At 41.0% G+C, this 22,601-nt stretch overlaps 1 pseudogene; it reads left to right on the top strand.

The window, feature by feature from the left end:
* The first annotated feature begins 2,210 nt into the window (after positions 1–2,210).
* LOC147378788 (THAP domain-containing protein 5-like) lies at positions 2,211–22,121 on the top strand (annotated as a pseudogene).
* Positions 22,122–22,601: the final 480 nt, after the last annotated feature.

Raw genomic sequence — 22,601 nt, 5'->3', positions numbered from 1 at the left:
ATTGTCACCTTGTTTATTTAACTTATATGCAAAGTAATCATGCAAAATGCCAGGCTGGATGAATCACAAGCTGGAGTCAAGATTGCTGGGGAGAATGTCAATAACCTCAGATATACGGATGATACCACTCTAGTGCCATAAAGTGACGAACTAAAGAGCCTTTTGATAAAGGTGAAAGAAGAGAATGAAAAAACCAGCTTAAAATTCAACATTCAAGAAACTAAAATCATGGCTTCTGGTCCTATCACTTCATGGCAAATAGAAGGGGAAAAAGTGGAAACAGTGACAGACTTTATTTTCTTGGACTCCAAAATCAGTGCAGATGGTGACTGTAGCCATGAATTTAAAAGATACTTGCTCCTTGGAAGAAAAGCTATGAAAAATCTAGATAGTATATTTAAAAGCAGAGACATAATTATGCCAAAAAGATGTGTGTATAGTCAAAGCTATTTTCCAGTAGTAATTTTCAGATATGAGAATTGAACCATAAATAAGGCTGAACACCAAAGAACCGATGCTTTCAAATTGTGGTGATGGAGAATATTGTTGAAGAGACTCCTTGGACTGCAAGATCAAACCAGTTAATCCTAATGGAAATCAACCCTGCATATCCATTGGTAGGACTGATGCTAAAGCTTCATTACTTTGACCACCTTATGAGAAGAGGTGACTCATTGGAAAAGACCCTGATGCTGGGAAAGATTGAAGAAAGAAGGAGAAATGAATTATAGAGGATGAGATGGCTGTATGGCATCACTGACTCAATGAACATGAGTTTGAGCAAAGTCTGGGAGATAGTGAAGGACAGGGAAGCCTTGCAAGCTGCAGTCCATGGGATCTCAAAGAGTCAAACATAACTTAGTGACTAAACAACAGCAAACTCATACCTATAAGGTCTAGACAGAATAAAAAATCAAAACATAAGATCCTTATAAAATTTTTATATCATAAAGCAAATGTTCCAATAAAATATCACTACTAGAGAGAGAGATTAACAAGCTTGCTAGATATAAGAATATACAACAAAAAATAGTATATCTATATATCAGTAATTACCAAATATAATATATATATAAAATTTTCAAAATGGTTACAAAAACACTAACAATCATAGAAATAAGTACATGAAAGACAGTTGGGAAACTCTAAAATCATGACTGAAAGTCATTGCAGATAGCCTGTATATTTGAAGAGATATGATATGTCCATAGATTTAAAGGTTCAGAATCATTAAAATGTTAATTATTCTAAAATTTATAAGCTCAATGTCATTCTAATAAAAATTACATAAATATTTTCATGAATTTTTACACAATCCTTTATTTTATAAAGGGGCCAAAGGGGCAAAGAGAACCCAGATAGTTGTGAAGAAGAATGTGGTACCTGACTATAGCAGGACATACAATGAAATTAAGACAGTGGAATACTGATGTAAGGTCAGATGTAGACTCAATGTGAGAACAGAAAACCCAGACACAAAATCATGCACACATTCTATGTGACAAGTCAGTGCAGAATGCATAGGCCATTCAATACATGAAACGGAGTTGATTAATTCTTTAAATATTTAAGAAGAAAACATAGGGAAATATTTTTCTGACATTGTAGGGAAGTGTTCCTTATGACATTTCCAAAGGAACAATCCATTAAATTGAAGATTTATCAAGAAGATTGATCGTTATGCTTCTGCTGCTGCTAAGTCACTTCAGTTGTGTCCGACTCTGTGTGACCCCATAGACGGCAGCCCACCAGGCTCCCCCGTCCCTGGGATTCTCCAGGCAAGAATACTAAAGTGGATTGCCATTTCCTTCTCCAATGCATAAAAGTGAAAAGTCAAAGTGAAGTCCCTCAGTCGTGTCTGACTCTTAGCAACCTCATGGACCGCAGCCTACCTGGCTCCTCCGTCCATGGGATTTTCCAGGCAAGAGTACTGGAGTGGGGTGCCATTGCCTTCAGAGAAAATTAGCCAAGATGGCATGTTCAGGCTCTCTCACCCCACCTTTTGTAAATAATGACTATGTACAGCTGAGATCATTTATAGCACTGTGCATGCGTGTCACATGGAACTTGCTTGATCATGGGCTGTTTTGGGCTATACAGATATATGAGCTCCACCTAGAAAGCAGAGTCATTACTGCTGTGTCATGGCTGTGTCCACTGAGTCAGCCACGAGTGGAAAGAGGTTGTGCTGTGTTAAGTTATGTTATGTTATGGCTGCTGCATCAGCCAGGAGAGAGGCTGTGTTATGGCTGCCGTGCCAGCCAGGTCTGCAGTTCCTACAGCTCCTTGAGTCTCCTTCTAGTCTCTTAACTCGCACCTTGCCTGCACTGGATTCAGCGATCCATGCGGACAGTATGAACAGTGAGACATTTGTCATCAGGAACAGGATGACTAGTGACACAATTGACATAGTTGGCAGCATACCCAGCAGGTAGGGGAGCCTGAGGCTCCACAGAAGAAGAGTTGGCAGGATTCTCAGTGGGTAGGGAAGCATGAGGCTCCACTGCATGGAGGAAGTCAGTGGTCACCATACAGCATGTGGTACCCATGTGGCCATGATCCTGAAAGGTTGTTACTAAATCACAAAAGACTCCGGGATTCTTGGCCTCCAGAGGAGAGGAATTCAATCCGGAGCCAGTGACAAGGCTTGATCACTCAGAGCTTTTGTGTGATAAAGTTTTATTAAAGTATAAAAGAGATAGAGAAAGCTTCTGACATAGACAGCAGAAGGGGGAAGAAAGCGTGTCCCCCTGCTAGTCTTTAGCCAGATGTAATATAGCTATTAGCAGTATGCTAATTAGAGAAAGGAAATGTCTCAAAAGTCAGAAAATGACACCAGACCCCATGCATTGAGATAACATTGGCACCAGCTGAGTCATCCTGGGCCATAAAACGATTGACATGAATCCTGAAGAAAGGCAGATTTCCAAGCAAATATATAGTTTCATTACCATAGATTAGGAGAACAATGTAGGAGTAAAACGTACTGGTTTGTAAAGTCGGTTCTGACCGTTTAGGCAGAACTGACTCGAAAACAGAATATATGGTAAATACATAGCACATAAACATCAGTCAGTTCAGTTTAGTCGCTCAGTCATGTCCGACTCTTTGCGACCCCATGAACCGCAGCACAGCAGGCCTCCCTGTCTATCATCAACTAGCGGAGTCCACCCAAACCCATGTCCATCGAGTCAGTGATGCCATCCAGCCATCCCATCCTCTGTCGGCGCCTTCTCCTCCTGCCCTCAATCTTTCCCAGCATCAGGGTCTTTTCCAATGAGTCAGCTCTTTGCATCAGGTGGCTAATGTATCAGAGTTTCAGCTTCAACATCAGTCCTTCCAATGAACACCCAGGACTGATCTCCTTTAGAAAGGACTGGTTGGATCTCCTTGCAGTTCAAAGGACTTTCAAGAGTCTTCTCCAACACCATAGTTCAAAAGCATCAATTCTTCAGCAGTCAGCTTTCTTTATAGTCCAACTCTCACAACCATACACGATCACTGGAAAAACCATAGCCTTGACTAGATGGACCTTTGTTGACAAAGTGATGGATCTGCTTTTTAATATGCTGTCTAGGTTGGTCATAACTTTCCTTCCAAGGAGTAAGTGTCTTTTAATTTCATGGCTGCAATCACCATCTGCAGTGATTTTGGAGCCCAGAAAAATAAAGTAAGCCACTGTTTCCACTGTTTCCCCATCTATTTGCTGTGAAGTGATGGGACTGGATGCGATGATCTTAGTTTTCTGAATGAAAACTTGAGCTTTAAGCCAACTTTTTCACTTTCTTCTTTCTCAAACCTTGAGCTAACCAATGAATTTTTCTTATGGAAATGTTTGTCTTAAGTTATGTTTATGTGGGAGTGGAGAGCACATAAACATAGCTTAAGATAAACTTTTCCATAAGAAAAATGCATTGGTTAGCTCAAGGTTTGAGAAAAGTTAAGTTCAGGTGGAACCAGGTGTCATTATGGCAACACAGAATTTTAAGAGAAACCTTCTTTTATATTTGTATAGAGAAGGAGAAAAAATATAACACTAGTTTGTTTCCTCCCGCTGCTTAAGAGAGAGATAACAAATGTGACACTTGCAGCCTATTTCCTCCATTTGAAGACCCCTGGCCTTCCTGCCTGTTACCCTTTCAATCCTCTTCACATGAGCTCTGGTGGAAGACTGGAAGGCAGTGGAGGATTCACTGGGTAGCACTGAAAAGGCATTATGGGTGGTGGGTTTCCCAAGAAAGCAGCATGAACATCCACTGGCATCGTGGGGGTGGATTTTCCTGACTGCCCTGAAGATGGATAGTTCTCTCTGTGATGCCGCACCAGTGCACAATGTACAGAAACTATTGAAAGGACTAGAGCAACGTACACTGCAATTAAACAAGAATCCTGTAGCCCTGAGGAACCCAGCATCTCTGACGAGGCAGTAAGTGACTGCGATGATGAACGTTATGAGACTACAGGTCCCTTCATGGCAGCGAGACCTGTTGTACAGCAGAAAGTGAAGCATAAGCAGCCTATGGCCCAGGGTGTACATCTTCAAGGGGCCCCCAATGTGCCTGAGTTAACAACGTATCAACCATATACACTCAGCCAAAGTTGGTCAACTTGGGTAAGCATTTTCAGCAAATGCAAGGGGAAACCTTGGCAGCTTGGCTTTTGTGACTCTGGGATGCAGAGGTGGGCCCCGCACCTGTAGAGTGCTTGTGGGTCCTTACTGAGAGAAGTAGAGGAGTGGCATGTGAGATGCCATTTTGAAAAGTGTGAATGAAGACCCTGAAGAGGGCCCAAGCTGGCAGGAGTACTATCCTGGTTACACACGTGCAAACGTGGGCTGATTCATGAGGAGTAAAGTGTAAGGGCTCTGTCCTATGATGAGGGTACTGTAAGAATTAGAACAGTGTAGATGATGTAGATTTATAACAGTGTACTGTAGTGGCTATGTCCTCAGATTTACAAGAGCATAACCATGTGGGTAGTCTGTGAACGCACAAAAAACCCCTCCTTGAAGGGGTGGGCCCAGCGCCTGTGTCTTTAACAAAAGCCCCGTGGGGTGAAGTTGCCCCTGTGGAGGCTTTCCTGCAATTTCACAAGAACAAACAGAGGACTGGACTTGGCCATGGAAGATAAAGGCAGTCCACATGTGGTGATTGGCTCTTCTAGCCCCATGATGGCAAGGACTGCAACATGAGTTCCAGGTAATACCTGGAATTGGGTTTTGTTATGTATATATGATGTAATTGTTTGTTGTAGTTACTGCTGTTGCAAGATGTAAATCCAAGGGTCAGTGTTACTCGCCAAAGGAATATTACAGAAGATGGACTGTGTATAGAATGTGAGGCCAGAGACCCTGAAGAGGGTGGCGTGTGGGGAGAGAGCAAATTAGCCAAGATGGTGCGTTCAGGCTCTCTCACCCCACGTTTTGTAAATAATGACTGTGTAGCAACTGAGATTGTTTATAGCACTGCACATGCATGTTATAAGGTACTCGCTTGGTCACAGGATGTTTTGTGCTTTACAGATATTCGACCTCCACCTAGAAAGAGGAGGTATTATTGCTGCATCACAGCTGAGCCCGTTGGGTCAGGCACAAGAGGAAAGAGGTTGTGCTGTGTTAGGTTATATTGTGGCTGCTGCTGTGGCTGCTGTGTCAGAGCCAGCAGAAAGGCTGTGTTACCGCTGCCATGTCAGCCAGGAAAGAATAAGCATGCCTGTAGTTCCTACAGCTCCTCAAGCCTCCTTCCAGCCTCTCAGCTCACACCTTGCCTACTCTGGGTTCAGTGAACCATGTGGACAGTGTGAACAGCGAGACAACTGGTGTCATGAACAGAAAGAATGGTGATACAATCATTTATGACATGTTTAAATAAAAACTTACACAAAAGACATAATAAACAATGTGAAATGACAAGGTAGACAAGGAGTAGATAAGTGATACATGTAACTCTAAAGGAATTCATGTCAAATATAAGTGCCTAATAAATCAAAAGGGAAAAAGCAAACAATTCACTCAACAAATGAACAAAAAGATATGAATAGAAAATTTGAATGGGCAATAAATATGGCAAAATGCTCAGCCTGTACCACTAATCCATGAAGGGCAAATTAAACCACAATGAGGTACAATTTCTTACCCAACAGATTGGTTTAAAAAATATCTGGAGGAAGAGTATTAAAACTGACAAGACCACTTTGGAGATGAATCTAGAGCTATCTGGCAAATTGAAAAGCTCATATACCATGTGATCAGCAAATCATTCTAATGTTAACTAGCATCTTGGTTTCCAAATGCTTCTTACCTGATTCCATGTAGAAACCCCATTTGTTTATATTTTGGGTCAACAGAAGAAGCATATAGGTGTGTATGATATATATATATATATAATCTGATATATGTGTATATCTGTGAGTGTGCCTCCATGAAAAATACACATCTTTCTCCCATATGATGTACTGTTTGTTTGTTTGTTTTATTCCATCATGCCACCTTCTTTGAAATGCTGGCCTTAACCCACTGCTTGATTTTATGATTCACTAATAGGTCAAGACTTGCTATTTGAAACACTTTCTACCCCCAAAGCTCTTATTCACACATACTAGGAGACATTTGGAGAAGGCAATGGCAACTCACTCCAGTACTCTTGCCTGGAAAATCCCATGGATTGGAGGAGCCTGGTAGGTTGCAGTCCATGGGGTCACTAAGAGTTGGACATGACTGAGCGACTTCACTTTCACTTTTCACTTTCACTTTTCACTTTCATGCATTGGAGAAGGAAATGGCAACCCACTCCAGTGTTCTTGCCTGGAGAATCCTAGGGACGGGAGAGCCTGGTGGGCTGCCGTCTATGGGGTTGCACAGAGTCGGACACAACTGGAGTGACTTAGCAGCAGCAACAGCAGGAGACATGTAGAAAAATTTTTACCATAATTATTTTTGTAATAAACATTTGGAAACATCTTACATGTCTTCAACAGAATAAATATCAGGTTATTACTGTACATACACATCTGCAGTGTAAAAAATTATAACATGTAGTAAAGGTTTGAAAACATGTTTGGGAATGCAGAAACAGCCAAAGTTGGAAAGCAGATACTTCTGGTGGCCAGGGAAGGAAAAGGCATTCACAAGAGCTTCAAATGTATATCTACAAAGTTAGGGCTTACAGAGAATACACAGAAAATATTCCAACCATTAGCAAAGTATATTTTTCTGTACATTTTCTATTTTTATAATTTTAATAGAAGCAAGAATACATATGATCTTAGTTGCAAATGTGGAAGAGAGGCTTGGGGTAGTTCGAATAGGACGAATACCACATAACTTTTTTGTGTGTGCTGTTTTGCTTTGTTCTTGTCTGGAGGGCCTGATCCTTGCCCCTCAACCCACGTGCTAGTCATTTTGCATTTATTCTATCTATTTAAGTTCTTACAGTGATCATGACTGATTAGGATTATCACTCCCATCTCACAGATGAGGAAAGTGAAGCTCAAAAAGTTGAGTATAACAACTTGCCTCCGAGCTTGGAACTCACAGTGGTGGAGCTAGCATGCAAGCTCAGGGCCTAGAATGGCCTTCTCACTACATATCACTTTCTCTAGATGTCAGAAAGAAGACTGGGACTCAGTGTAGGTCTCAGCACTGGGGTCACACTGTAGTGTACCAGCATGCTACTATTCCTAAAACACAAAAAAACAGAGACATCATCTTCTTCAGCTCAGAGGAAAATTCAAGTTCTCCCAAGTTGATCCTTGGTATCAAAGGATTCAGGGAAACCCCAGGCCTCATTGTCTTAGGGCCCAGGTGTTCCTAGTGAAGAATCTCCCTGGATTGGGAACCAGAAAGTCAGCCTGACCATCAAATCCAGTGGCTAAGAGGAGGACCTGTGACAGGAGGGACTTGAGCCTGGGTCAGCAACCTAAGGATCTGGGGGTCCACTGGCCTCCTGAGACTTGTTTTCTCCTGTGTAAGAAGGGAGTGATGCTGTGGGTCCTGTCTCCCAAGGGGACTTGATTTGATGAGGCAAAACTCTGTGAACTGTGATACATAATATATTTGTAAGATTGTTATCTTTCACTATGTTTTGCTGGATTGCTCAACAAGAAAAACAACTTAAAAAATGTGAATCTGTGCCCTCTGAGAACCACAATTACTTTGCCCCATTGCCACAGTAACAAAGTGCTTAGTCCCACCAAGCTTCACCCAAGACAGATCCAGCCCATCCCAGCCTCCCTGGCACAGGGCAGCTCTCTGAATGAACTCTAGTTCCTCCATTGCCTTATACTTCAGAGCACTGGACCATCACTATTTACTCTGCTTGTTTTGGCCCCACCAATGAGCCATCATAAAGGTCTCAGGCCAGAGTATTTCAGGCTTCCTCCTTCAGGCCCACTACTGAGAAATAACATGCCAGTCATCTCTGAATATCCCTCTTCCCACTATGGGACTATGGGAACAACAAGAAGCGGAATGTCTAAAACAGATGAATGTGAATTTACAAACCGCAGACCCCAGTGGCTGGGTCCAAGCCTGAAATGCCAAGGCCACACTCAACAGTGAGAATGATGTGAAATATGTCAGTAGTATTTGCTTATATTTTCCAACAAGGTCAAGCTTCCTCTTGTCCTTTGGAGCCCAAACCATTTCCCCCAAATACCAGGACACTTATCAGATACTGAAACATGAGCACATCTCCTAAAAAATGCTACACTTTCTTCATAGCCCTTCTTCTGTAGGGATCTGCTATTAGGCTACAGACTGGGGAGCTTAAATGGATATTGTTTTTGCATGGTTCTGGAGGCTGAAAGTCTAAGACCAAGCTGTTAGGACACATGGTTTCTTCTGAGGTCTCTGTCTTGGCTTATAGATGGTTAACTTCTCCTTGTGTTTTCACACAGTCTTCCTTCTGTGTGTCTGTGTCCTGATCTCTTTTTCTTATAAGGACTCCCATTATATTGGACTTATGCCCACATCAATAATCTTCAGTTCAGTTAAGTTCAGTTGCTCAGTCATGTCCGACTCTTTGTGACCCCATGAATTGCAGCACACCAGGCCTCCCTGTCCATCACCAACTCCTGGAGTTCAGTCAAACTCACGTCCATCAAGTCAGTGATGCCATCCAGCCATCTCATCCTCTGTCGTGCTCTTCTCCTCCTGCCCCCAATCCCTCCCAGCATCAGAGCCTTTTCCAATGAGTCAACTCTTTGCATGAGGTGGCCAAAGTACTGGAGTTTCAGCTTTAGCATCATTCCTTCCAAAGAACACCTATTTTAACTTAATTGCTTCTTTAGAGGTTTTAAGTCCAAGTACAGTCATATTTTCAGGTGTTAGGGTTGGGACTTCAATATACAGATTCTATAGGAGATACAATTTAGCCCATGACAGTGCAACTCTGCCTGTGCCCTGACTTCCCAATCTGGGCTAACCCCGCTCCAGCTCAAATCCCTGCCTTTTGCCTCCTAACACCCTTTTGCCTTCCCACAAGGTAGCACTTGAAATGTTCTGAAGGCACTCTTGCTTTGCCTGCATCCAACTCTCCAACCCCCCGCCCCAGAACACCAACCACTTGTCAGCAAGGCGCTCTCCTCCACTTGCTGCTCATAAAAGGCTGGCACAGTCAGTGTGGTGGTCAGTGTGGAAGGAACTGCTGTATCTGACTGCAGTGTCAACCCTCTCTTCTCACCACCCAGGCAACAATTGCTGCTTGTTGTCATTGAAATATTAAAGCAAGTTTGATCTTTGAAGTCCTGTTCCTAAAATTCCACACCATATTCTTATTGGGAAAACCCAAGAGAAGCCTGTAGATATTGACATATCTACCTATTCATCTCTCTAAGCTCAAATAAAAGTCAGAGAGACTATTTCTTGCTACCTGCTTTTCAAGATCCTTTGTACCTGTCACATTCCCTGAGTCCCTGGATCTCTGACAAATGTCAACGAGGCTCAGCTCAAATACCATCTTCCCTGGGATTTTTTCCCAAGCCAAGAATTCTTCCAGCATGCATCCTATATTTATTAATGGGATATCTAACTCTCAGGAATTTGCAAGCCTCTTGAGGGCAGAAAAACTCCCAGATTTATCTCAGTATGACCAGAAGATGGCATAATTCTCAGTTTAGTTCAGTTGCTCAGTTATGTCCAACTCTTTGCGACCAAGTGGACTGCAGCATGCCAGGTTTCCCTGTACATCAACAATTCCCAGAGCTTACTCAAACTCATTTCGATCAAACCAGTGATGCCATCCAACCATCTCATCCTCTGTCATCCCCTTCTCCTCCTGTCTTCAATCTTTCCCAGCATCAGGGTCTTTTCCACTGAATCAGTTCTTCACATCAGGTGGCCAAAGTATTGTAGCTTCAGCATCAGCATCAGTCCTTCCAATGAATATTCAGGACTGATTTCTTTCAGAATTGACTGGTTTGATCTCCTTGCAGTCAAGGGACTCTCGAGAGTCTTCTTCAACACCACAGTTCAAAATCAACAATTCTTCAGTTCTCAGCTTTATTTTTGCTCCAAATCTCATATCCAAAAATGACTACTGGAAACACCATAGCTTTGACTAGATGGATCTTCATTGGCAAAGTAATGTCTTTGCTTTTTAATATGCTGTCTAGGTTGGTCATAGCTTTTCCTCCAAGGAGCAAGAGTCTTTTAATTTCCTAGCTGAAGTCACCACCCACAGTGATTTTAGAGCCCAAGAAAATAAAGTCTCTCACTGTTTCCATTGTTTCCCCATCTATTTGCCATGAAGTGATGGGGCCAGATGTCATCATCTTAGTTTTTTGAATGTTGAGCTTTAAGCCAGATTTTTCACTCTCCTCTTTCACTTTCATCAAGATGCTGTTTAGTTACTCTTTGCTTTCTGCCATAAGAATGGTATCATCTGCATATCTGAGGTTATTGATATTTCTCCTGGCAATCTTATTCCAACTTGGGTTTCATCCAACCTGGCATTTTGCATGATGTACTCTGCATATATGTTAAATAAGCAGGGTGACAATATATAGCCTTGACATACTGCTTTCCCAATCTGGAACCAGTCCATTTTTCCATGTCTGGTTCTGACTGTTCTTGACCTGCATACAGATTTCTCAGGAGGAAGATAAAGTGGTCTTGTAGTCCTATTTCTTGAAGAATTTTCCACTCTTTGCTGTGATCCACATAGTCAAAGGTTTTAGAGTAGTCAATGGAGCAAAAGTAGATGTTATTCTGGACTTCTCTTGCCTTTTTTGTGATCCAGTTTCAATGTTGGCAGTTTGATCTCTGGTTCCTCTGCCCTTTCTAAATTCAGCTGAACATATAAAAGTTCTTGGTTCACATACTACTGAAGCCTTGCTTGGAGAATTTTGAGCATAAGTTTGGTGGCATGTGAAATGATGTAACTGTGCAATAGTTTGAACATTTTTTGGCATTGTTTTCTTTTGGAATTGGAATGAAAACTGACCTTTTCCAGTGGCCACTGCTGAGTTTTCCAAATTTGTTGGCATATTGAGTGCAGCATTTTAATTCCTTCACCTCCACTATCTTTGTTCGTAGTGATGCTTCCTAAGGCCCACTTCACTTCACACTCCATGATGTCTAGCTCCAGGTGAGTGATCATACCATCATGGTTATCTGGGTCATTAAGATCTTTTTTGTACAGTTCTTCTGTGTATTCTTGCCATATCTTCTTAATATCTTCTGCTTCTGTTAGGTTCATACCATTTCTGTCCTTTATGCTGCCCATCTTCACATGAAATGTTTCTTTGGTATCTCAAATTTTTTTGAAGAGAACTCTAGTCTCTCCCATTCTATTGTTTTTCTCTGGAGGTACTCAAAAGTTGATGGAATTCCAGCTGAGCTATTTAAATCCTAAAAGATGATGCTGTTAAACTGCTGAACTCAATATGCCAGCAAATTTGGAAAACTCAGCAGTGGATACAGGACTGGGAAAGGTTAAGTTTTCATTCCAATCCCAAAGAAAGGCAAAGCCAAAGAATTTCAAGCTACCATACAGTTGTGCTCACTCCACATGCTAGCAAGGTAATGCTTAAAGTCCTTCAAGCTAGGCTTCAATAGTACCTGAACTGAGAGCTTCCAGATGTACAAGCTGGATATAGAAAAGGCAAATGAACCAGAGATCAAGTTGCTAACATCCACTGGATCATAAAAAAAGCAAGAGAATTCTAGAAAGTTATCTACTTCTGCTTCATTGACTATGCTAAAGGCTTTGACTGTGTGAATCACAATAAAGATTAAAAACTCTTAAAGAGATGGGAATACCAGATCACCTTACCTGCCTTCTGCCAAACCAGTATGCAGATCAAGAAGCAAGAGAACCAGAGTTGGAAAAACAGATTTGTTCCAAATTGGGAAAAGAGTATGTCAAGGCTGTATATTGTCTCCCTGCTTATTTAACTTCTATGCAGAGTACCTCATGCGAAATGCCAGTCCAGATGAATCAAAAGATGGAATAACAATTGCTGGGAGAAATATCAATAACCTCAGATAGGCAGATGATACCACTCTAATGGCAGAAAATGAAGAGAAACTAAAGAGCCTCTTGATGAAAGTGAAAGAGGAGAGCGAAAAAGCTGGCTTAAAACTCAACATTAAAAAAACTAACATTATGGCATCTGGTCCCATCACTTAGTGACAAATAGATGGGGAAAAAATGGAAACAGTGAGAGACTATTTTCTTGGGCTCCAAAATCACCGCAGATGGTGACTTCAGCCAGGAAATTAAAAGACTTGCTCCTTGGAAGAAAAGCTATGACCAACCTAGACATCATATTAAAAAGCAGAGACATCACTTTGCCAACAAAGGTCTGTCTAGTCAAAACTATGTTTTCTCCAGTAGTCTGTAGTGTTGTGAGTTTTGGACCTTAAATAAGGACGAGCACTGAAGAATTGATGCTTTGAGTGTGGTGCTGGAGAAGACTTGAGAGTCCCTTGACTGCAAGGGGATAAAACCAGTCAATCCTAAAGGAAATCAACTCTGAGTTTTCATTGGAAGGACTGTTACTGAAGCTGAAGCTCCAATACTTTGGCCACCTAATGCAAAGATTCAATTCACTGGAAAATACCTTGAACTGAGAAAGATTGAGGGCAGGAGGAGAAGTGTGGACAGAGAAGAAATAATTGGATATCATCAAGGACTAGAGGAACAAGAGTTTTAGTCAACTTTGGGAGCTTCTGAAAGACAGGAAAGCCTGCTGTGCTGCAGTTCTTGGGGTCACAAAGAGTAAGACATGACTTAGTGACTGACCAATGAACTACAACAACAAAAATTGTTTTAGTAGTGAAAGGATAAGTGAGTTTATATATAAAAGAAAAAGCTGGAGCCAAATTTGTCTTCTCTTCTAAGCATACTCTATCTTTCTACCTTATAACTTTATCATCTCCATCTGTCTTCCATGAACTCACCGAGCAACTGAACTGAACTGAATTGAATGAATAAACAGTTACAAAAGTGCTAAAACTTATTCAAATATTTTTCTTGAATCTAAAACACTATCTGGTACACATGGGTCTCAGTAGAGTGGTAATGAATTACCTTGCTGTGAAGTAAAATGCTTTCTTAAATCACTGCAGACTCATCATCTCATCATAACTCCTTCCTCTCAGTTACAGTGGGACATTAAAACATGCATTCATTTGTTTATTCATTCATTCATTCAAAACAGTGCCCTCATTTAAGCCTGGGCTACAAGAGATGCAGAAGATGTTGTCTTTTTCTTCAAGTTGCTTCCAGGGATTTGAAGTTTGTATTGTGTAAATGAACAAAACTGCACCCACAAAAATCCACAGGTGCTCTGGGATCAGTGTCTAAAGAACCAGGAAATACATGGTAAGATTTTCCCAGAGTCAAAAGAGGATGGTGGATAACATATCCAGGCCAAAGTCAACTATAAGCTCAACTTAAAAAAACAGTTTGAGAAGGGGAAGTGATGACTATAAAGGCAGGAGATATGCCCTCCAGGCATGTCTGAGGGCTCCAGGAATTCAGGATGGCAGGAGTATTGAGGGTTGAGGAAAGGTGACAGCAGCAAAGGTAGAAAGCAACTGTGGTCAAATCATGAGGGGGTTGTGTGTCCTGCTTATGAACCTGCAATTCTGGTCAATGCTGCCTTCATCCGGCTGCTTCAAATGCACAACTGCACTTACCAAAGCAGGTCATAGAGGCACTAAAGAGTTCTACAGAGGAGGCTCCCCTGCCACCCCACAAAAGAGGCCTGCAGAAGAGTAAGCAGAGAGCCATGTTGAAGGTGAGCTGGGACCGAGAGAAGCTAGACTAGGGCAGAAGTGGTCAGAAGGCCATAGCAGGAATCCAGAGGGCAAAGGACAGATGCGAGGTAGGGCAGAGTGCAGGGGAGACAGGTGTGGGAGTCTGTGTCCAAGACTCCATGAGAAGGGTGGAGTTTCACAAAGCTTTCTGTATTTTTTCCAAGTGTTTATTCTACTCATGGTACTTATTTGACACTTCCATGTTAATATTTGTAAACTCCTCCCTGTGAATGGTAAATATTTGGAGGGCGGATACTGTGCTTTATTCATCTATAATTATCAGCACTCTAGGGATCCCAATAAAAACATGTTGAATACAAGTGTAAATGAGTCAGTGAATAAATAGTATCAAATGAGAGCTTATTTTCATTCAATTTCTTCTTAATCTAACCACCAAGAAGCTCTTGAATTCTATGCAGACTCCGAAATCAGGGGGCAATTGATACAAACAGGGCCAGAGAAGATTCCCAGCAAGTAGGAGAAAGATTTGAAAGTGAAGCCAAGACAAACAATATTAAACTTTCGTTGTGAGCACAAAGAAGGCCAAGGTCAGACCTCACTGAGGTCTCTGCCATTTAGCACACTCACTTTTACATAAAGGGAAATTAATACTTGTCTATTTCATGAATGAAAAATGCATGAGTCAATAAAAATGATATGTTAGAAATAAAGAAAGTGTGACAGATAAGCAGATTTTAGTAACTGTCAAAGTTTTGTGGATATATTATTAATACATGGTCACTTAAACACAACAGAAGAACATGACTTTCAAAGATTAAACCTATATGTGTTTCTGATGTATAATTTATCTTAATACATCTAAAGTCCTAAGTTCTTGAACACTGGTCCTTGTCTCAGTTATTATCTACTGTGCTATAATTAGTCCCTTGCTAATGGCTTCCCACGCACTACTCCTGGTTCAAGGAGTGGAACGTTGTGGTTAAATAGTGATGGCAAACATTGGCACATGCAGAAATGGTGGGACACAGAACATGAGATTTTGCCAAAACTTACTAAGCCTTCTGAGGTGCTAAGATCTGGGAGATCATTTAGTGTGTCAACTGTTGGCCCAATCACTTAATCTAAAAACACAATCAAAAAAAAATAATAAAATAAAAATAAAAACACAATCTACTCATTATGCCATCAGGGAGCAATGAGAAAAAGTAGATTAGGCGTGAATTCCAACTTTGCTACTCACAAGCTGGATAATCATGCATAAGTTTAAAGACTCTGGGTCTTATTTTCTTCCTCTGAGAAGTGAGAATCCTTATCAATCTGTGAAAATAGTGTATCTATGGCACCGAGCAAAGGGTCTATGAACAAAGTATACTCAACAAATGCATCCACATCTTCAACTCTCATTTCATTGATCTCCTCTGGATCCATATACAACTCCTATAAAAGTGGGTGCTGAAAGGCAGTGACTTCAGGTTACTTCCTTCTGAACAGCCCCACACCATCATTCTGTGTGCTGGTCAGAACTCAAAAGGGTCCCGAGGTCTCCAGGGGTCCACTCCTACTTAATCAACACTGATGTAGGTGCTGCTGTGGATGGATTTTACAGTGAAAGTAAGTTTCAACATTGGTTGAGCTTAAGACAAAAATTAGCTTTGGTGGGTCTGATCTGATCAGATGAGTCCTTCAAAGGTACTGGGCTCTTCCTTGAAAAAGAGGTACATGCCATGAGAGGAAGTCACCCTGAGGGATATCTTACCCTACTGACTTTGAAGATGTGGGTGGCCACAGGATTGAATTTTCACAACCATATGAGCTTAGATGATCCCAAGCTCTAGATGAGACCATAACAGTGCCAACACTTTGATTTCATCTTCACAAGGCTGAGTATGGCTTTCAGTCATGCTGTGCACAGGCTTTCAATCAACAGAATTGTGAGTGGTATTCTTTTAAGCCACTAAGTTTGTGGTCATTTGTTATGCGTCAACAAAAAAATGAATGCACCCTAGTCCTTTTGCCAGTTTTACTTTCTTAAACTTTAATAGCATTCTCATTTTAAAACTTCCATAAAAATGGGGTCTTGCAATGTGACATATCAGAACCCAATTATCCTTTAATACTCTACAAAGAATAGCTATAGTGAGGCTCAAGACAATCCCACCAAGTGAGCTGTGTCCTATCATTTTGTGATGGTCATCCTATTTCTTTATTTTTATAATGGTGCTTATGCTCAGTTTTCTGAGAATTAAATTGATATATGCTTAGAGAAAACTTTGAGGACACAGAAAAGCAAAAAATAAGAAAACATAAATCATCAATAAATTCACTCTCAGAAGCAATCCTTGTTAAATGTATTGATAACAATCTTTATACAGTTAAAAATTACAAACATAGATGAGGATATGGAGAAAGTCAACTATATATATATAATTATATATAAATATATATTTAATTATATATATATATATATAAAGCTAAAAACATAATACATACTCTTTCTCAGATTCATTTGATTGACTATAACCCAATAACATTTTTTATTATTTGAATTATTCCAAAAAGGTTTCACAAAGCAATACATTTCCTTGGTGGTGATGGTTTAATAACTAAGTCATGTGACTCTTTGTGACTACTATGGACTGTAGCCCACCAAGCTCCTCTGTCCATGGGATTTTCTAGGTAAAAATACTGGAGTGGGTTGCCATTTCCTTCTCCAGGGGTTCCTTCCAACCCAGGGATTGAACCTGGGTCTCCTGCACTGCAGTCATATGATTCTTTACCAACTGAGCCACCAGGAAAGCCCACACATTTCCTTACTACCTGCAATAAATTCTGATAGTTTCTGATCTTTCATATATATATATATATATTCTTTGCATTCTACTAAAATGATTGCAATACCCATTAATGTGTTGTTTACCTGTACTTTGAAAAACATTGCTATGTGCAATTTTGTATTCTGATTTTCTACTTCTCATCATTTTGTAAAAATTCCCAATACCATTAAAATTACTTAAGCATATTTTCAAACACTTTATGATCTTAAATCTTACTGAGGTATCACTTATTTTATATTCTTATTCTACTATATTTGAATATTGTTTTCTCAAAATTTAAATGAACATTTTTATTGACAATTCCTTAACACTAATAGCAAGAAGTGAACTCACTAGAAAGTTTGCATCTCCATTCTAAATAGTGTGGATGAAACCCAGCAAGGAAACATAAATCACACAATTAAGTCATGTCATGCCCTTTCTCCTTGCACCCACCCTTCCCCTGCACTTATCCAGTCTGCCAGGAAAAATAGAGTCTAGAGAACACTGTGGTTCTCAGACATCACTGGCCCGAAGGCCAGATGCCTTGAAGGGAGTGCTATACTGTGCTGTCTGGTCTAACAAGCGAGACAAGAGGGGCCTCCACCACAGACACCTGAGAAGTACCACAGTCATCAGCTCACAGCTGCCAGATTGCTCTCATTGCTCATTAACTGTTAGCACTGTTAGTTCTAATAAACTGTGATTTTCATTGCTGCTAAAGCAGGCTGGCATCCTCTCCTCCCCAACAGACTGCTCCCCAAGCAACTGACATCCAAAGTAAGTACCCCTGCAGGAGCCAATATGCTTGCTCTACACTCTCATCTGCCTCTCTAAACCTGCCTCCTGCCCTGCAGAGCTTACAGGCAGCAGAAGACCTCACCACTCTCCTCTCTCCCTCCCTCCCTCTCTCTCTCTCTCCCCCTCATCTCCACCCATCCCTCAATTAATCCAACAGTTAAAACAGAAAACTTACTTCTGTCTGCAATATTTCAGTATGAGTGTAAATCTCCTGAAATAAGCAGCTGCTGGGTTGTTTCTAGGGGAGCACCTGCCCCTGTGTTTGTCACATGGTGACACCAGCTGAAGGCAGGGCTCATCTTACACAATAAAGGCCTCTGCAGAAGCCCTACACATTTCCATCCAAGGCTGCAAAGATGAGGCTCTGACATCAGGGTGCAGGGAGCATGCAGGGAGGGGGATTAGGCATGCGTGTATGAGTCCAAGTCAGCACATCTGTCCATTCACAGGAATGTTAAGGGATTACATTATTTCACCTCTCAGTGCTTTTAACTTTGTGCCATTCTTTCCTTTCTGCTGCTGCTGCTGCTAACTCTCTTCAGTCATGTCCGAGTCTGTGCAACCCCATAGATGGCAGCCCACCAGGCTCCCCCGTCCCTGGGATTCTCCAGGCAAGAACACTGGAGTGGGTTGCCATTTCCTTCTCCAATGCAGGAAAGTGAAAAGTGAAAGTGAAGTCACTCAGTTGTGTCCGACTCTTCGCGACCCCGTGGACTGCAGCCTACCAGGCTCCTCCACCCATGTGATTTTCCAGGCAAGAGTACTGGAGTGGGGTGCCATCTCCTTCTCCATCACCCATTCTACTTTAGGCTAATTTCTATTTAGGCTATAAGGCTCAGTGCAGTTGTCTCCCCTGGAAAATTTCCTCTAACTTCTGTCTTCTGGGCTTCAACAGCACCCTCATGTACCACTCACAAGGGAGTGCTATCACTCCTTAGCTTTTCTCAAGATAGCTTCTTAATTTACTTTTGTATCTGCAGCATACATACTTTTGTATCCCCATCATGGCACTTTCCTGGTGGTTCAGAAGGTAAGAATCTGCCTGCAATGCAGGAGACCTGGGTTCAATCCCTGAGCCAGGGAAGATCCTCTGGAGAAGGGAATGGCCACCCACTCCAGTATCCTTGCCTGGAGAATTCCATGGACAGAGGAGCCTGGTGGGCTACAATTCATGGGGTCACAAAGAGTCAGACAGCAGACTGAGTGACTAACACTTTCACTTTTATCCACAGCTTAGTTCCTGTCACATAGGATGTGCTCAGTAAATGTTTATTGCAGTGAATTGAAAAGGTACAGAATTATCTGTTGACAGCCTTGAGGTTCCAATAGGAAAATGGACACTGTTGCTATTTCTCCCTTCATTTTGACTTCTAGGTGTTAAAGGTGTCATTTGTCATAGTAAGACACAGTAAGATTTGCTGTAAGAACCACTGGGCTTGAAACAATAAAGACCGGAAGCTGAGTTTTTACCCATTTCCTCTGCATGACGAAGAAAAGACTTGAAAATGCTTAAAGAATGTGAAACGAGATTCATGGGTTAAGACTAGAGATCTCTTCAAGAAAATCAGAGATACCAAAGGAACATTTCTTGCGAAGATGGGCTCGATAAAGGACAGAAATGGTATGGACCTAATAGAAGCAGAAGATATTAAGAAGAGGTGGCAAGAATACACAGAAGAACTGTACAAAAAAGATCTTCATGACCCAGATAATCACGATGGTGTGATCACTGACCTAGAGCCAGACATCCTGGAATGTGAAGTCAAGTGGGCCTTAGAAAGCATCACTACAAAAAAAGCTAGTGGAGGTGATAGAATTCCAGTTGAGCTATTCCAAATTCTGAAAGATGATGCTGTGAAAGTGCTGCACTCAATATGCCAGCAAATTTGGAAAACTCAGCAGTGGCCATAGGACTGGAAAAGGTCAGTTTTCATTCTAATCCCAAAGAAAGGCAATGCCAAAAAAAGCTCAAACTACCGCACAATTGCACTCATCTCACATGCTAGTAAAGTAATGCTCAAAATTCTCCAAGCCAGGCTTCAGGAATATGTGAACTGTGAAATTCCTGATGTTCGAGCTGGTTTTAGAAAAGGCAGAGGAACCAGAGATCAAATTGCCAACATCCGCTGGATCCTGGAAAAAGCAAGAGAGTTCCAGAAAAACATCTATTTCTGCTTTATTGACTACACCAAAGCCTTTGACTGTGTGGATCACAATAAACTGTGGAAAATTCTGAAAGAGTTGGGAATACCAGACCATCTGATCTGCCTCTTGAGAAATCTGTATGCAGGTCAGGAAGCAACAGTTAGAACTGGACATGGAACAACAGACTGGTTCCAAATAGGAAAAGAAGTTCGTCAAGGCTGTATATTGTCACCCTGTTTATTTAACTTATATGCAGAGTACATCATGAGAAACGCTGGACTGGAAGAAACACAAGCTGGAATCAAGATTGCTGGAAGAAATATCAATAACCTCAGATATACAGATGACACCACCCTTATGGCAGAAAGTGAAGAGTAACTCAAAAGCCTCTTGATGAAGGTGAAAGTGGAGAGTGAAAAAGTTGGCTTAAAGTTCAACATTCAGAAAACGAAGATCATGGCATCCAGTCCCATCACTTCATGGGAAATAGATGGGGAAACAGTGGAAACAGTGTCAGACTTTATTTTTCTGGGTTCCAAAATCACTGCAGATTGGGACTGCAGCCATGAAATTAAAAGATGCTTACTCCTTGGAAGGAAAGTTATGACAAACCTAGATAGCATATTCAAAAGCAGAGACATTACTTTGCCAACAAAGGTTCGTCTAGTCAAGGCTATGGTTTTTCCTGTGGTCATATATGGATATGAGAATTGGACTGTGAAGAAAGCTGAGCACCAAAGAATGATGCTTTTGAACTGTGGTGTTGGAGAAGACTCTTGAGAGTCCCTTGGACTGAAAGGAGATCCAACTAGTCCATTCTGAAGGAGATCAGCCCTGGGATCTCTTTGGAAGGACTGATGCTAAAGCTGAAACTCCAGTACTTTTGCCACCTCATGCAAAGAGTTGACTCATTGGAAAAGACTCTGATGCTGGGAGGGATTGGGGGCAAGAAGGGAAGGGGACGACAGAGGATGAGATGGGTGGATGGCATCACTGACTCAGTGGACTTGAGTCTGGGTGAACTCTGGGAGTTGGTGATGGACAGGGAGGCCTGACATGCTGTGATTCATGGGGTGGCAAAGAGTCGGACATGACTGAGCGACTCATCTGATCTGATCTGTAAGTACCAGTTCCTGTGTAATGACCATTTTACTCCTGACTCTGTAACATCGGATAGGGTGTTTACTATTTGAAATAATCTGCAATTTCAACAATATTTTCTCTGCCTGAAGGCAATCAGGAGAAAGAGTCTTGAAAAAAAATCTCAGAAGAAAAAATTGAAAAGTGAGAAAGAAGTATATCTAAAAACCAAGTCAGAAGCATCTTTTGCATCAAATGAGCAAAATAAGCATCCAATTAAGATGTCCTTCCTGAACATACAGAATTACTTGAATCAGCTGCCTTGGTAAAGCCACCAGATCCAAAACCAGAAAGTGTGCAAAATAACATACTAACTCTTAATCCAGTTAAATAAGATACCAGAAAACCAGAATTCACCTTGGAAACATTAGTTAACCATGACATGGATATAGGTGGTTTGCACACATTTTTTGAGAATCTAAATTCTACGACTATTACTTTAACAACTTCAAATTCAGAGGGTATTCAGCAGCCTTTAGAAACCCAAGAAGTGCTTGAAATAATTACCAATTATCTTGCTAACCCACACTTCACAAATGATTCTGTGGAAATTAAGTCAGCACAGGAAAATGCATTCATGTTCAGCACAATTACTCCAACAGTGAAGAATTAAACAGATAAAGAATCTGTTATTGCCATTTTTGTACCTACAGAAAATTCCAAACCTACAATTAATTCTTTTATACATGCCCAAGAAACAATGGAAACGGTGGAAATGGACATTAAAGACCTAGACATTGAAGACTCAAATAATGATATAGACTTTGAGACAGATGTTTTATGGATTGAGCATTTTACTGCAGACCAATGTAAATAAGGAATATCCTTGGCAGAAAGTCTAAACTACATTCAAAAATAACTCCTTGAGTTACAAGAACAGCAAACTCTAGGGAGATTGAAGTCTTTGGAAGCTCTTATAAGGCAGCTAAAACAGGAAAACTGGCTATCTGAAGAAAATTATAGAAAACCATTTCACAACACATGAAGTTATTATATAGATTAGAGACGTTTTAAAATTTGTGACTTTTACATAAGGTTTTTTTGGCCAAAGCAAATTATATGTAAAGTGAACTTATTCTTGTGTAAAATTCTTACCTTAATGAAGCTAAGAAAGTGCTCTAATGTTATGAACTTCATCCTGTCTTTGTTATGCTCATCTTTGAGAAAAACTAGAGAGTTTTTGGGTAGAAGACATTTCATCACTTCTTAACATTCCAAATTTAAAGTAAAAATGTACTGAATAAACAATATGATTAAGTCATAAACTGAGAGAACACAGATATGGTAAACAAGATCCCAGAATAGAAGTCAAGTTCAGGAATCAGTCCTGGTTGTACCATTAAGATGTGTCTTGGACAAGTTACTTATTGAGTCTCAGTCTCTAATTTGTAGAAGGAGGGCATACCACTAAATCTCTAACATCAGTCAGTTCAGTCCAGTCGCTCAGTCATATCCGACTCTTTGCGACCCCATGAATC

The sequence above is a fragment of the Bos grunniens genome, chromosome 2 (genome assembly GCF_055505025.1).
Source record: "Bos grunniens cultivar Pamir isolate PY7600 chromosome 2, Bosgru_T2T1.0, whole genome shotgun sequence".
NCBI lineage: Eukaryota > Metazoa > Chordata > Mammalia > Artiodactyla > Bovidae > Bos > Bos grunniens.
This window is presented reverse-complemented; position numbering and strand designations above follow the sequence as displayed.